Genomic DNA, 13,129 nt, shown 5'->3' with positions numbered 1-13,129 from the left:
TGCAAGTAGGTAGGATGATGAGAAAACTCCTCAGAATACAGATCCAGATTGGGATCCTGTCAACTCCGTTTCCCATTGGATCTGTGAGATTTCAAACTTCTTTCCAGCCTGTAATTGCTCCTTCTCTGATCCGACCTGCTGTTTTAGAGTCCTTGGACCCAAGATCCCAGAGAGTAGAACCATCAAATCTGAAGATTATTTCATCTTCCACTTTAGCGACTTCCCTGATCCGATCAGATTCTACTTCTTTGGAACATGATGGCTGTTGGAGTTGAAGCATTAGCGTTGAAGCCGAGGGGTTAATTTAGACTGATGCATTTGGAGCCATCACTTCCTCTCAGAGCTTTGTCATTGGATAGCTCAGCTCTTGACGTCTCCCTCAGAGCAGAGGATCAGGGAGAGCCATGGGTTGTCTGCTCCAAGAGTCTCAGCTCTGGTAGTATTGTCCTCCTTTTCCCCTGATCCCTCTGCTTTCGAGGTGGTAATTTTGACTCTTGCTCCATTGGATCCATGTCTTGTCCCCTCTTTGGATTCTGTGTCGGAGTCTTCTCATCCTACACCTCAGAGACAGCCAGGCCAGGTGAGTTTCCAGGCAGTTCCCACCAGGGAAACCCCCCGCCTATTATGACACTTCCCGAGATCATCCCACTGAAGAGGTTCCTTGGAAGAAGTCATATAAGAGGAGGCACGTGGATGCCCCATAGGAATCCCTCACAGAAGACACCTATCTTGATGAAGGGGGAAGGCTCCCCTAGATCTCCACCTGAAGATGTCTTGTTTGGAGACATCTTAGATATCCTGTGCTTGGTCTTTGCAAACCCCTTTCCAGGAGCAATCTGTGTTCTTGGAAGCCTTTAGGTCTGAACTATCTACTACTTCTATCATCTCACCTGCAAATCAGCCTATAGACCTTGTCTCTCACAGAGCATGGAAGGAATCTGACTCTGTAGAACTGATCCCCAAATGTCCAGACAAGAGTTTGAGTGCTCCTACTGACGAAACACTGGACCAGTGGTATACCTGTAGACGCCATGGTTGATGTGGCAGCCACTAAGAGGGAGTTGGCTGAACAGAGCTCCTCTGTCCATCCCCCTAACAGGGAGTTAAGGGCATTGGACAAGTTTGGGAAGCATGCATCTGCGACCTGTGCCTTACAGTCACTGAATTATTTGGCACTTTTCACTAGGTTACAGAGCAACTTAATCAAGGAACTCTCTAACTCTGCCCCTGAATCCATGTCCGCAGATCTCCTTATGAGTGGCCACCCTACAATCCATTACTAACATGCCCATGAGGCTAATCTTGCATGCAGCCGAAGGTTCCTTACTGGCTGCCGGTTCAGGCATAGCCATTAGAAGACATGCCTGGATCCAGTTGTGCAATTTTGTGGAGCCCTTTAAGATGTCATTCATCAATCCTCCTTTTTATGGATCTTCTTTGTTTGGGCCAACAATTAGAGAGAGACTCCCACAGTGAGAAGGATAGAAAGACCTTATCTGCTGTTGGAATCTGCTTTTCTATCCTGCAGAGACCCTATTCTAGGAATCAGTGTGATGGTAAAAAAGAGGTAATCCCAGAAATCTCAAGGACCTTTCCAAGAGTCACGTGGAGAATTTTTCCCCAGAGGCAGAGGGTGAAATAACACTGTCTGCTTGGCAGAGTGGGTCCAAGAATCAGGGTCTCAAGATTCTTTCTCAGACAGATCACTTCAGCATTCCTGAAAGGTTGCCCGACTGTGCCTCTCTGGAGGCAATCAGGGCTTGCTTGTCCTTGCAACCAAAAGCCTGGATAGTCATCACAAAAAGATTTATGGGTGCAACGGATTATATCCAGAGGATATTTCATTCCCTTTCTACAAGTTCCCCAAAGGAAAAGAAAATGCCACCCCAATGTTCTACCCAATCAGTGGGAGTTAGCAGCTCTAGAGATTCAGAAGCAGCTGGACCAGAGAGTCATCCAAGAGGTCCCCCAAGACCAAAGAGAATCCAGCATTTACTCAAGATTCTTTTTAGTGCCAAAGAAAACAGGGGACCTGTGACCCATTCTGGCTCTCCGCTGTCTGAATCAGTTTGTAAAGAATTCCAAATGGTCACAGTTCAGTCCATTCTACCTCTCCTTCAGAAGGATGACTGGATGTGCTCTCTAGATGAGCAAGATGCATGCTATCACATCAAAATGAACAACCTCACTCGAAAATATCTACATTTTTGGCTTGGAGCCAACCATTACCAGTTCAGAGCCCTGGCCTTCAGTCTCTCCACAGCCCCCAGGGTGTTTACCAAATACATGGCTGTGGTAGCAGTTCATGTAAGACTGTGCAAATTGAGTGTTTCCATATTTAGACGACTGGCTCCTTGTTGCACTACTTTAAATAGAGGAATCAATTAATCACATGATGTAGCCACCCTAGTTATTTAAAAAGATACAACTTGTTACAAAAATAAAACACACTACATAAACATTTCTAAATAACATACATTAACTTGAAATACATTACTACATATCTTAACTTAAAACCATTATCCAAATAAATATACTCTATCATAATATAGATATTGTTTAAAAATATCAAAGTCTTTCTCTTTGCTTTTTCAATAAGACTGGTTTAAGGCTAACAGCATTATTTAATCCTGGTTTCACATCTGCCTGTAACCTGATTATCCACTCATATTCTTTTAATTCCAACATATTATTCATATCACCCTTCCTCACTCCCATTTCTACATGCGACATAACTCTAAAACTAAATTTATGACTTTCTCCCTTTTCTATAATATATTTACTTAGAGCATTTGTTAGTAACTTCCTTCTTATTTCTGACTTATGCTCTATAATTCTATCCTTCAGTCTCCGTGTAGTTTTCCCTACATAAAATGAATTAGTTCAATGGCAACAGTTAAATCTTAAATTAAGCGCGGACTACATGCGCCTTATGAATAACTTCTTTGAACCTATAGAAATTTAGCATGTGGAGGAAATAGAAAGTTTGGAGAATGAACTGGTAACTATGTCATGTTTTAAAGATTTGTCTGACATGTATCAAATAGTCCTGGATCATTTGTATGCTTTAGATAAGAGATTACAGCAAACGAAAAAGAATAAAATTCAAAGGGACATTAATGATTTTAAAAATAGCCATATCTTTTCTTGGCCGAGAAATAACAATACCTCTGGGTATCAGAAAGAAAAGAAAATGGATTCAAGCAGTAAAAAAACTAGTTTACTGGACCAACTTGATACGTTTGACGAACATGTGGCATTAGTAGAAAATCTAACCAGCGTTAACTTTCACAATAAAGACAAACCTAGCCCCTCTATGCAAGCATCCAGTCAAGGGCAGAGTTTGTCCAATAAAAGAAGAGATAATGAGGTGGTGGATTCCCCACCTCCCATTGCTGACGTCACGATAGATAACGCTGTGCGACCAAAGGTAAAGGAAGTGATGATAACTAATGCCTCTACTCGTACGAAGGAAATACTAAAAGAAGGAACGCCACAAAGAGAAATAACCACCTACTCTCCTTTTCAGCTAAAACAACCTGAAAAAGTTCCCCTGCAAACAATGATAAAAAATACTCCACCACAACGACAGTCGCAGCAGCTAATTACTGGCTTCAGAAGAAAGAATGGCAGTCCATTGATTCAGAGCAAAGTGGTGAAGCGAGTGAACAATTAACCATTAATATAGGAATGTTTAACTATGGAACTGGATATAGCCCTAGGGATGTGAGGACTATAATAATCACACAACAGCATGACATTGAGCGCTCTGCATTGCTGAACGAAGGTACTGTAAATCTCTCAAATTTTGTACTGGATAAATTTCACCTGAATGTTTTAAAGAAAGGTTTGAAATTTATTCCGAATATGTCTGATGATATTGTGCAAGCTGTAACGGACTTAAAGTTATTTGTTAGAAAAGTTAGTTTAAAATTAATATTTAAAGGTAATGATAAGCAAATGTCTAAATGTAGGAAATTGAGTTTGTTTTTACCAATACTGTGTCCCATTTTGGCATTTTTTTCAAGTATTATTGAGAATGAGTTAAGAATGTTGTATAATAAAAGATATAGAAGAACAATATATAATCTAACCTACTCTGAATATAAGGCAATGAAGGAGCTACAAGAGAATGAAACTAATCATTAAACAGGCAGATAAAGGGGGAGCAGTCGTCCTGATGGATAGAGTTTGGTACATGATGCAATTTAAAGACTTTTTAAGTGATGCATCTACTTTTAAAAAAATTACTTGTAATGAAGTTAATAAGCATATAACAAATATTAATATGGCAATATATGAATTACAGCTTAGTAATGATATAGATATTGAGTTTAATTTTTTAACAGTACCTTGTCCCAGAATTCCACAAATTTATGGTATTCCTAAAATTCATAAGGAATTACTAAATCCCCCACTACGACCAATTGTCTCAGGTGGAGGTTGGATTACACAACCTATCTCGAAATATCTTCAGACAGTCCTAGGGCAGTATTTAAGTAAATGTGTTACAGTATTAAAGGACACCAATAGTTTTTTGCAAGAACTGTATAGTTGGTCAATGGGAAATAAAGAAGGAAATTATATTTTTGTAACATTGGACATAACTTCGTTATTTACAGTTATTCCGAACGAATATGGAGTAAATGCCATTAGGAATTTTCTACTGAATGAAATTAAAATGCATGCTAGAAAAATAGAGAATATCTGCTCTTTGCTTGATCTAGTTCTGATGAACAATATTTTCCTTTTTGATGGTGACCCTTATTTACAGTTAACAGGTGTAGCAATGGGCACGCCCATAGCTAACACTTATGCCAACATAGTTTTATATGAATGGGAGAAAAAGGTAATTTTTAATGGTAATAATGGAGTAAATTCAAATGTGAAATTTTATAAACGGTTTGTCGATGATTGTTTTTTGTTGTGGGGAGGTAGTAAGATGGAATTAAATGAGTTTATAAAGTATCTTGATGGAACTACGCATTTTTTAAAATTTAAGATGACTGAGTCTGAATTGGGCATAAACATTTTAGATGTATATGTATATAAGAATGGTAGTACATTAGAATCTACCATATACAAAAAGGAAGTAGATGCATGTAGGTATCTCAATAGGAAAAGTATGCATGCACCGCATACTTTTAAAGGCATAGTGAAAGCCCAACTAATAAGAGCCAGTAAACTGAACACTCTAGATGTTAAATTTGAGGAACAAGTAAAGGAAATGAAACAGGATTTTTATAATAGTGGCTATTTAGAACATATGATAAATAAGGAATATGAAGATGTTGTAAAGGAAAGATCTAACAAGTATAAACCTATACTTAGTGGGGGATTACAGGGTGACGGTAAACAAAAAAATGGGGAAGAGAAAGTGAGATATCTCACTACTTACAATTTAAATACAAGAGTCATATGTAAATTGAGAAAAATTGGCCCATTTTGTTAGCAATGCCGGAAATTAGATCAATAGTGGGGGATAGACCCCTGTATGCCTATAGGAACTCTAAGACACTTAAACAGAAGCTCTGTTATAAAGATTTTAAACAATTGAATAAGTTAAAGGAAAAAAGAATAGGCACAGTTAAGTGCTATAATTGCACATGTTGCGAAGACCTATATGAGGGTGAACATAGTTTTATACACCCCACTAGTAAAAAGGTTTACAATACTAATGCCCTAACTTATTGTAATATAATGCAAATTGTCTATTTAGCCACCTGTAATAACTGTACTTCATTTTATGTAGGGAAAACTACACGGAGACTGAAGGATAGAATTATAGAGCATAAGTCAGAAATAAGAAGGAAGTTACTAACAAATGCTCTAAGTAAACATATTATAGAAAAGGGAGAAAGTCATAAATTTAGTTTTAGAGTTATGTCGCATGTAGAAATGGGAGTGAGGAAGGGTGATATGAATAATATGTTGGAATTAAAAGAATATGAGTGGATAATCAGGTTACAGGCAGATGTGAAACCAGGCTTAAATAATGCTGTTAGCCTTAAACCAGTCTTACTGAAAAAGCAAAGAGAAAGACTTTTATATTTTTAAACAATATCTATATTATGATAGAGTATATTTATTTGGATAATGGTTTTAAGTTAAGATATGTAGTGATGTATTTCAAGTTAATGTATGTTATTTAGAAATGTTTATGTAGTGTGTTTTATTTTTGTAACAAGTTATATCTTTTTAAATAACTAGGCTGGCTACATGTGATTTATTGATTCCTCTATTTAAAGTTTTGTAAATTAACTGCTTAATGTGTACTGATGAAGGGTGTATTCCCGAAAGCTTTGCTACATAAAGTTTTGGTGTGTTTAGTTGCTGTTTCTTAGTACTTTGTTTCAATACAAGTATTACCGAAGTATTTTATTTAGTTTGTTCCTTGTTGCACTAACCAGGCATCTTCTGGAAGGGAAAGAATGAATAGAATAGAAAACGCTCTCTTTATTGGTAAAAACAACAAAGGTTTCAGGAATGCCTCTTCTTCATTGTTTGATTAATAGAATTAAAAATAATCTCATATATATGCAATGAATCACAAACCACCTGACACAGCCCTCCAGTAAAAACACAGAACAATACACAAATTTAGCATAGTTAATAAGTTGTCATTAAAACACAATTACATAAAAATATGTGAGAAATATATATAGTATATCTATATGTCCTTAGAGATGTGCGTAGAACTCATGAATAAAATTTCATAAGACATACAGTTAGTATTTAATGACAGCATTTTATATTCTATTCGTTCTTTTTTGAGACCAGTGATATAAGGAATAGTAGAAAGTTAAACCGTGGTTGAATTGGACTTTTGATCTTCTGGAAAGGGCCAGGGATTACTTACTCCAATTATCTCAATCTCCGGAATTTACAATAAATGTGGCAAAGTCGCATCTTCAACCAGTTCAAGTCATAGAGTTTATAGGAGCTCATATGGATCCTTTAAATTGTGTAGCTCTTCTGCCTCAAAACAGAATTCTTACTTTGAAATCGCATGTCAGCCAAGTTCTTTTCTCATCTTTCTTCCCCAGCAAGAATAGTACTCAAAGCCCTAAGGTCAATGGTTGCTGCAATAACTTTAATACCTACTGCTTGTCTTTAATTGAAAATTCTTCAGTGGACTTTAACAGTGCAATGGTCTTTTCATCAACATTCTCTTTGACATCTGATAAAATTATCTCAGGTTTGCAGAAAAATGTGTTGTGGTGGGTACACTCCAAAGAGATTTGTCAAGGGTCCCCATTAATCCTTCCTCCCCTGAATGCTATGTTGATCACAGATGCCTTCCATTTGAGGTGGGGTGGGGCATTACGTGGGACAGATGGTTCAAACCACGTGCATCCAAAGAGACCAATTTGCATATAAATGTTCTATAAATGTTGTAGAAGCACTGCTCTCATCTCTAGAACATTTGTATGCAAATGTTCTCATCTCTAAAACATTTGCATATAAATGTTCTAGAGATGAGAGCAGTGCTTCTAGTGTTGCAAGCCCTTCAGAGCTCTGTTCCACTAGGAACTATTGCTGTGCAAACAGACAACATGTCAGTAGTGTGGTACATCAACAAATAGGGAGAAACAGATACTATCCCATGTGCTGAGAAGCAGTGAGGGTTGGGAATGAGCATTCTGCAGCTGCTGTCTTGTAGTGATGCACATACTGTGTAAATCCAGCATTTTAGCAGCAAGCTCAGCAGAACCTCACAAGTGGTGTCTCAGTCAATCAGTGGCAAATATGATCACCCACAAATGGGGTCAACAGTGCTGCGATCTAGTCATCTCTCCCCTCAACAAATGCAACAGGTTCTTTGCCCTAATTCCCTCACAGGGATAGTCACCAAGAGATGCTGTATTAAACGTTCACTCCTGTAGTCTCCTGTATGCTTACCCTCCCCTGCCTCTAATACCAAAGTTTCTTCAGAAAGCGTGCCATTTGGAGAGAAAAATAATCTCCATTGCCCCTTACTGGCCTCAGAAGGTGCTGTTTCCCTTCCTGTGGTCTCACCCAGTATGTCCTCCTTGAACTCTGGATTCCACTCCAGATCTCCTGTCACACCCCTCAGGGAGTGATTCATTTGGATATTACAGAACTCAACTTGATCACATGGTTTCTCCAATTCCAGTGATGGCTAGACATTACACTCTTTCCTCCCCAGTTCATCATATTCTTTTCTCACCCCATAAACCCTCAACTAGGAATATTTATAAGAGTAAATGGAAAAGATTTTTTGTGGGCTTATCAGAGAGAAATGGATCCTTTCATTGCTCCACTGCTGGCTCTTTTAGATTTTCTTGCCTCCATTTTTCAAACTAGGTATAGTTTCTCCACCATTAAAGTTCAGCTGACAGCCATCTGCAACTACCACATTGGAGGAGGTAATGCTCCTCCTTTAGCTTCATCCAAGTTATGAAAGGCCTTCCTAAAAGGTACATTTTTACTTAGACCTCCAATTCGAGATCCTCCAACTTGGGATCTGACCTTGGTATTACAGACATTGGTACATTCACCATTTGAGCCTTCAGCTAAAGTAGTCCTTAAGTTTATATTTTGGAGAGCTGTCTTTTTAGTGGCTATCACTTCAGCAAGATGAGTATCAGAACTCCAAGCACTAGCTTTGAAACCACCATATTTGATTTTTTACAAAGAAAGAGTTACCCTATGCACTAATCCTTCTTTTCTACAAAAGGTAGACTCTCAAACATCGGTCAAGTAATCAGTTTACTAGTTTTCTTTCCTAAATCTGACAGTTAAGGAGAGTACAGCCTTCATCTCTTAGATGTTCATAGGCAACTTCGTTTTTACCTTCATAGAATTAAGGAATTTAGAAAAATTGATCAATTGTCGCCTTCTCCAATAACAAGATGGGAAAAGAAGTTTCAGAAACTACACTAGCTAAATTTATAACAGTTTGTATATCCTGTGTTTATTCATTGAGAGGTCTAACCTTACCAAAACTACCAAAAGCCCATTCCTCTAGGTCAGTGGCTACGTCAGCTGCTTTTTGAGCTAGAGCCTCCATTGGTAACATTTGTGCAGCTTCCAAATGGTACAATGCTCATACTTTTATTTCTTCTTATTAAATTGGATATCACCTCCAGAAAAAGAGCAGCATCTGGTTCTATGGTTCTCCAGAACATCGTTCCATAAGGACCACCCAAGGTAACTGTAGCTGGAGACTCTGTTCCATTCATTGAGGAATGAACGAAAATGACACCATCCGATTATAAAAGTTATATACTCATCATAACTATGCATCTGTGTTGTTCATTTTCATTCTTCTTCAACTTCCCTCTACCTTCCCCCATCTATGTCTTTGGGAGAGACCTAACATAATTATTAGGAATCATAGTTCCTATTTGAGCTCCTGATCTTTCAGTTATCAGTTTTCTGTCATAGTTATCTTGAGATACCTGGTTTTGTTATTTTATAATAGCAGCAAACTCAATCAGAGGTAATACAGAGATTGGGGCATTGTGGGTAAGGGATGAGCTTCAGAGTCAGATCCTAAAATCTAAAGAGAGTGGTCAAGTTGGATCTGATCCTTGGATTTGAACCCATTCATTGAGGAGGAATGAAACTGGACAGCACAGATGCATAGTTGTGGTGAGAAGATAACTTATATTTTTCAAATCCTCAGTCAGATCTAGGAGCTATTTCTATGTGTAGTCCATCTGCTAACTGAAATTAGGGGAATGCTAATCCTGGAAATGCTTTTTGACAAGTTTGAGAAGAGAATCTATTTCTCCAAGACATTAGCCTTCAGAATTTTAAATGATCAAACTTGTATATTGAATTACATATTAGCGTGTCTTGATGACCTAAGGAACATTTCTACCACCCTTTCTTCTTCAGAAGATAAGTACTCTCTTAATTCTGTTATTTCTTCTCTTTCACAAGTTACTAAACATTATTTTATAGCGTATATGTGATTGTGTCCAGAGCAGCAGCTACTGTTACTGTGATGAGGCATTTTGCTTTAGAATGTTATCAGACGTTTTTGGAGGATGTTAAATCTTTAAATTCAAAATCTACAAAACCCCCATCTGTCTTCTGCCAAGCAGAATTGTTTGTAAGAGTAAGTGGCTGGAAGGATCTAATAAAAAGGAAGGAACTGTCCAGTACTTCAAAATGATTATTGCAGTATTTCTCCCTATTTCCCCAGTCTTCCTCCTTGCCACTTCTTCAAAGCTGCCACAGAGCCTGCATATCCATCTTTCCATTTGGTATCAGATTGTCTCAAACAAATGGGTTCTATGAGTTGTGTAGAAGGAATACAGATGGTAGTGAGAATTGCCTACATCCTTTTTGGGGAATCCACCAGCATCCTGTCAGACTTCCCTGTTTCCTCCAGTGATAAGTCCAGTGCTTTCTTTGGGTGCCATAGACCCAATGCCCCCAGTTCTTTTTTTTTTTAATCTAGATTTTTTTCTGATGTCAAAGAGAGTCCAGTTGGAGACCAGTGTTCAGCCTGTCTTTTCTCAACCTATTTCTGAAAGTACCAAAATTTAAAATGTTGACCTTGTATGGTCTGTTACTACTTATTCTGTACCACTGGTTATTATATATTTGTGAGTTTCTGTCCTCTGGGTTTTTCCATAGGACATTAGAGCAAGTCTGTCCTTGGATCTTCCACTTTCTTGCCAGACTTTGGTCAAGCTGTTCTTGAAAATGTTTTTGGATTTAAAACCACCTTGGAAACAGGTGGCACATTATTGGAATCTAAACTTTATGTAAAAAAAGTTAACTGTCTTCTTTTGAACTAGTTCATCAGGCTGATCTTTTCATAGAGATAGGATTTTTCTTGGATGTTTCTATAGCATTTCACATATTGTCCCACCAGAAACGCCTACATAAACTCTTAAGTTGTAAGACTTTCCAACCTCTCATTGCATTGACTTTGTATCTGTATCTCAAATAGAACTCAAGCAGTTAATTGGCAAAATGAATTGTCCACTTTCCTTCCTGTAACCGTTGGTGTACTACAAGGAGCTATACTAGGCTCTCTACCTTTCAGGCTTTTCATCAGTGACCTCCATACAGCAGCCAAGTATACCACAGTAAGTCAGTATGCTGACGATTAAACTTTGATTTTTTTCATCAAAAACTGTCATTAAAATCCAGGACCCTACACAACAATCTTTTCCCTTCTACTGAAGCATGCCTAAATAACTTACTGCTTCTCTTAAGTCCCAAAAAGGCAAAATTAATATGCTTTACCCCTCACAGCTTTCAACCTAAAAGGCATCATTCAGTATCATTTCTGATAATAATACCAGAAGTGAACAGATAAATCAGACAAAACTACTATGAGTTATTACAGATGACCAGCTGAAATTCCAACTCCATATGTCACAAGTTGTAAAAAAAAAAAAAAAATCTAAATAAGAGCAATGCTACAACAAAAATGACCAAGTTCACTGATAATAATCACAGTAAAACACACCACTGTCTAGATATTGAACTAAACTGTCTAGAACTCCCATGCGACTTGTCACTAACCCACCGTATTACAATACACAAGCTCACCTACAAACCTGGGAATTTTACAACTCTAAACAATATCATTCAACCTTGTCCCTGACCTTCAAGTAGAGCTCTGTGATCTAATCCCACAGTAGTACAGGTGTCGCCATCTACAGGGTAATATGGCCAGACTTTATAACTGTTTTCCCTTATTACATAAAACAATGTGAAATGTAAGCTGTTATAAAACTCAACTAAAGATCAGTTTACAGGATAATTGTCCCTGTTGCTGCGTTCTTCCAGCTTAACTTTCTTCTCAAAAACTAGGAAATTACTGTCTTACCCTGACAGAAGACTCTTATCTCATCACTTCAACTTTATCACATATAGACTTATTACCTCTTTGGGACGGCTGTGGTGTTGCAGCAGTTAGGGTTGTCCATTCACAGCAAGAGGTTCTTTGGTTCGATTCTCAAGCTGGAGTGCCTTCTGTGTGGAGTTTGCATGTCCTCCCTGCAGTCAAGTGAATTTTAAAGACATGCCGGTAGGTGCGTGTGTGTGCCTTCTATGAAGGTTGGTTGCCAGGCTGGCAACTTGACACCGTAAAAGCACCACTGCCAATCAGTCTGCAGACCAGTGATCTGCTGTGGTACCCTTTACCATGAAAAGCCAAAAGACAAGACTTGTTACCTCTTCACATCTCTGTCCTCACAGACTTGCACATCATCTTCGGAGAATGTCCTCTGCCACCTGTCTTTTACCCTTCTCTACAGTTCTTCCTCCCTCAGTCTGTTAGCTGTGTACTTCACTACCAATATGCTTCATTTCTGTACTGCTTATTCTATAACCACCTCATTCTTCCACCACAAATTACCAATCTGCAGCCTATGTTGTTGTTCTATCTTTTCTCTTCTTGCAACATTCTGACAACATATTACTGCCTATCTAGTATTAATATTTTTCTCCTCATAAACTACTATTCCTAATACCCTTCTGCAGCTGTGTTAGTATGATAATCTAAAACAATATGAACATTTTCCTTACCAAACATGCCCACCATCTTGCCACTACCACTATTGTCTGTTATGACCGCTCTCCTCTACTCTTTCTTCGTTACCTACATAGAACTTCCATCTCTTTGTATACAAGTGTTTTGAATAATTACATTACATTGTTTTTTTCTGTATGTATGTTATGTACAATTCAGTTGCCACTACCGTACTGTTAGTACACATTGTATAATATCAGTGATTCGGTATTCATTTTGTTCCAACAAATGTCTGAGTAATTTCACTTACAAGGATGTAGAGTGGGAATGGTCAGTGTCTTACTAGATATACAAGTTGTTGTCGTAAATATTATAGACCTGTTAAACTACTGATTGTCATATATGGAGCTTTTCTCCCTGGACATCCACTGTCAATTCTTATTAAACTATGCATTACCAGCAACCTGGTAACAAAGCAAAAGAAGGAAGTTTGGCTTTGTGAATAGCCTCTTTTTGCCCATTGTCATGCTACCTACTGGCTTACCGATGCATAGTATGGATAAGAGGTGTGAATGACAAGCTCCTCTGAAGCTAGTTTTAATAGAACAGTGCATACTGGGATGGAACAGAACTGGATGAGCAGTTAAATTAAAGCAGCATCTT

At 38.0% G+C, this 13,129-nt stretch overlaps 1 protein-coding gene across 1 annotated transcript in view; it reads left to right on the top strand.

The window, feature by feature from the left end:
- The window catches only part of ARMC9 (armadillo repeat containing 9), a 3,277,521-nt gene that overhangs the window by 1,970,172 nt on the left and 1,294,220 nt on the right, over positions 1 to 13,129 (top strand).

Source organism: Protopterus annectens, chromosome 4.part1 (assembly GCF_019279795.1).
Source record: "Protopterus annectens isolate FY-2018-M chromosome 4.part1, PAN1.0, whole genome shotgun sequence".
NCBI classification, from domain to species: Eukaryota; Metazoa; Chordata; order Ceratodontiformes; family Protopteridae; genus Protopterus; species Protopterus annectens.
This window is presented reverse-complemented; position numbering and strand designations above follow the sequence as displayed.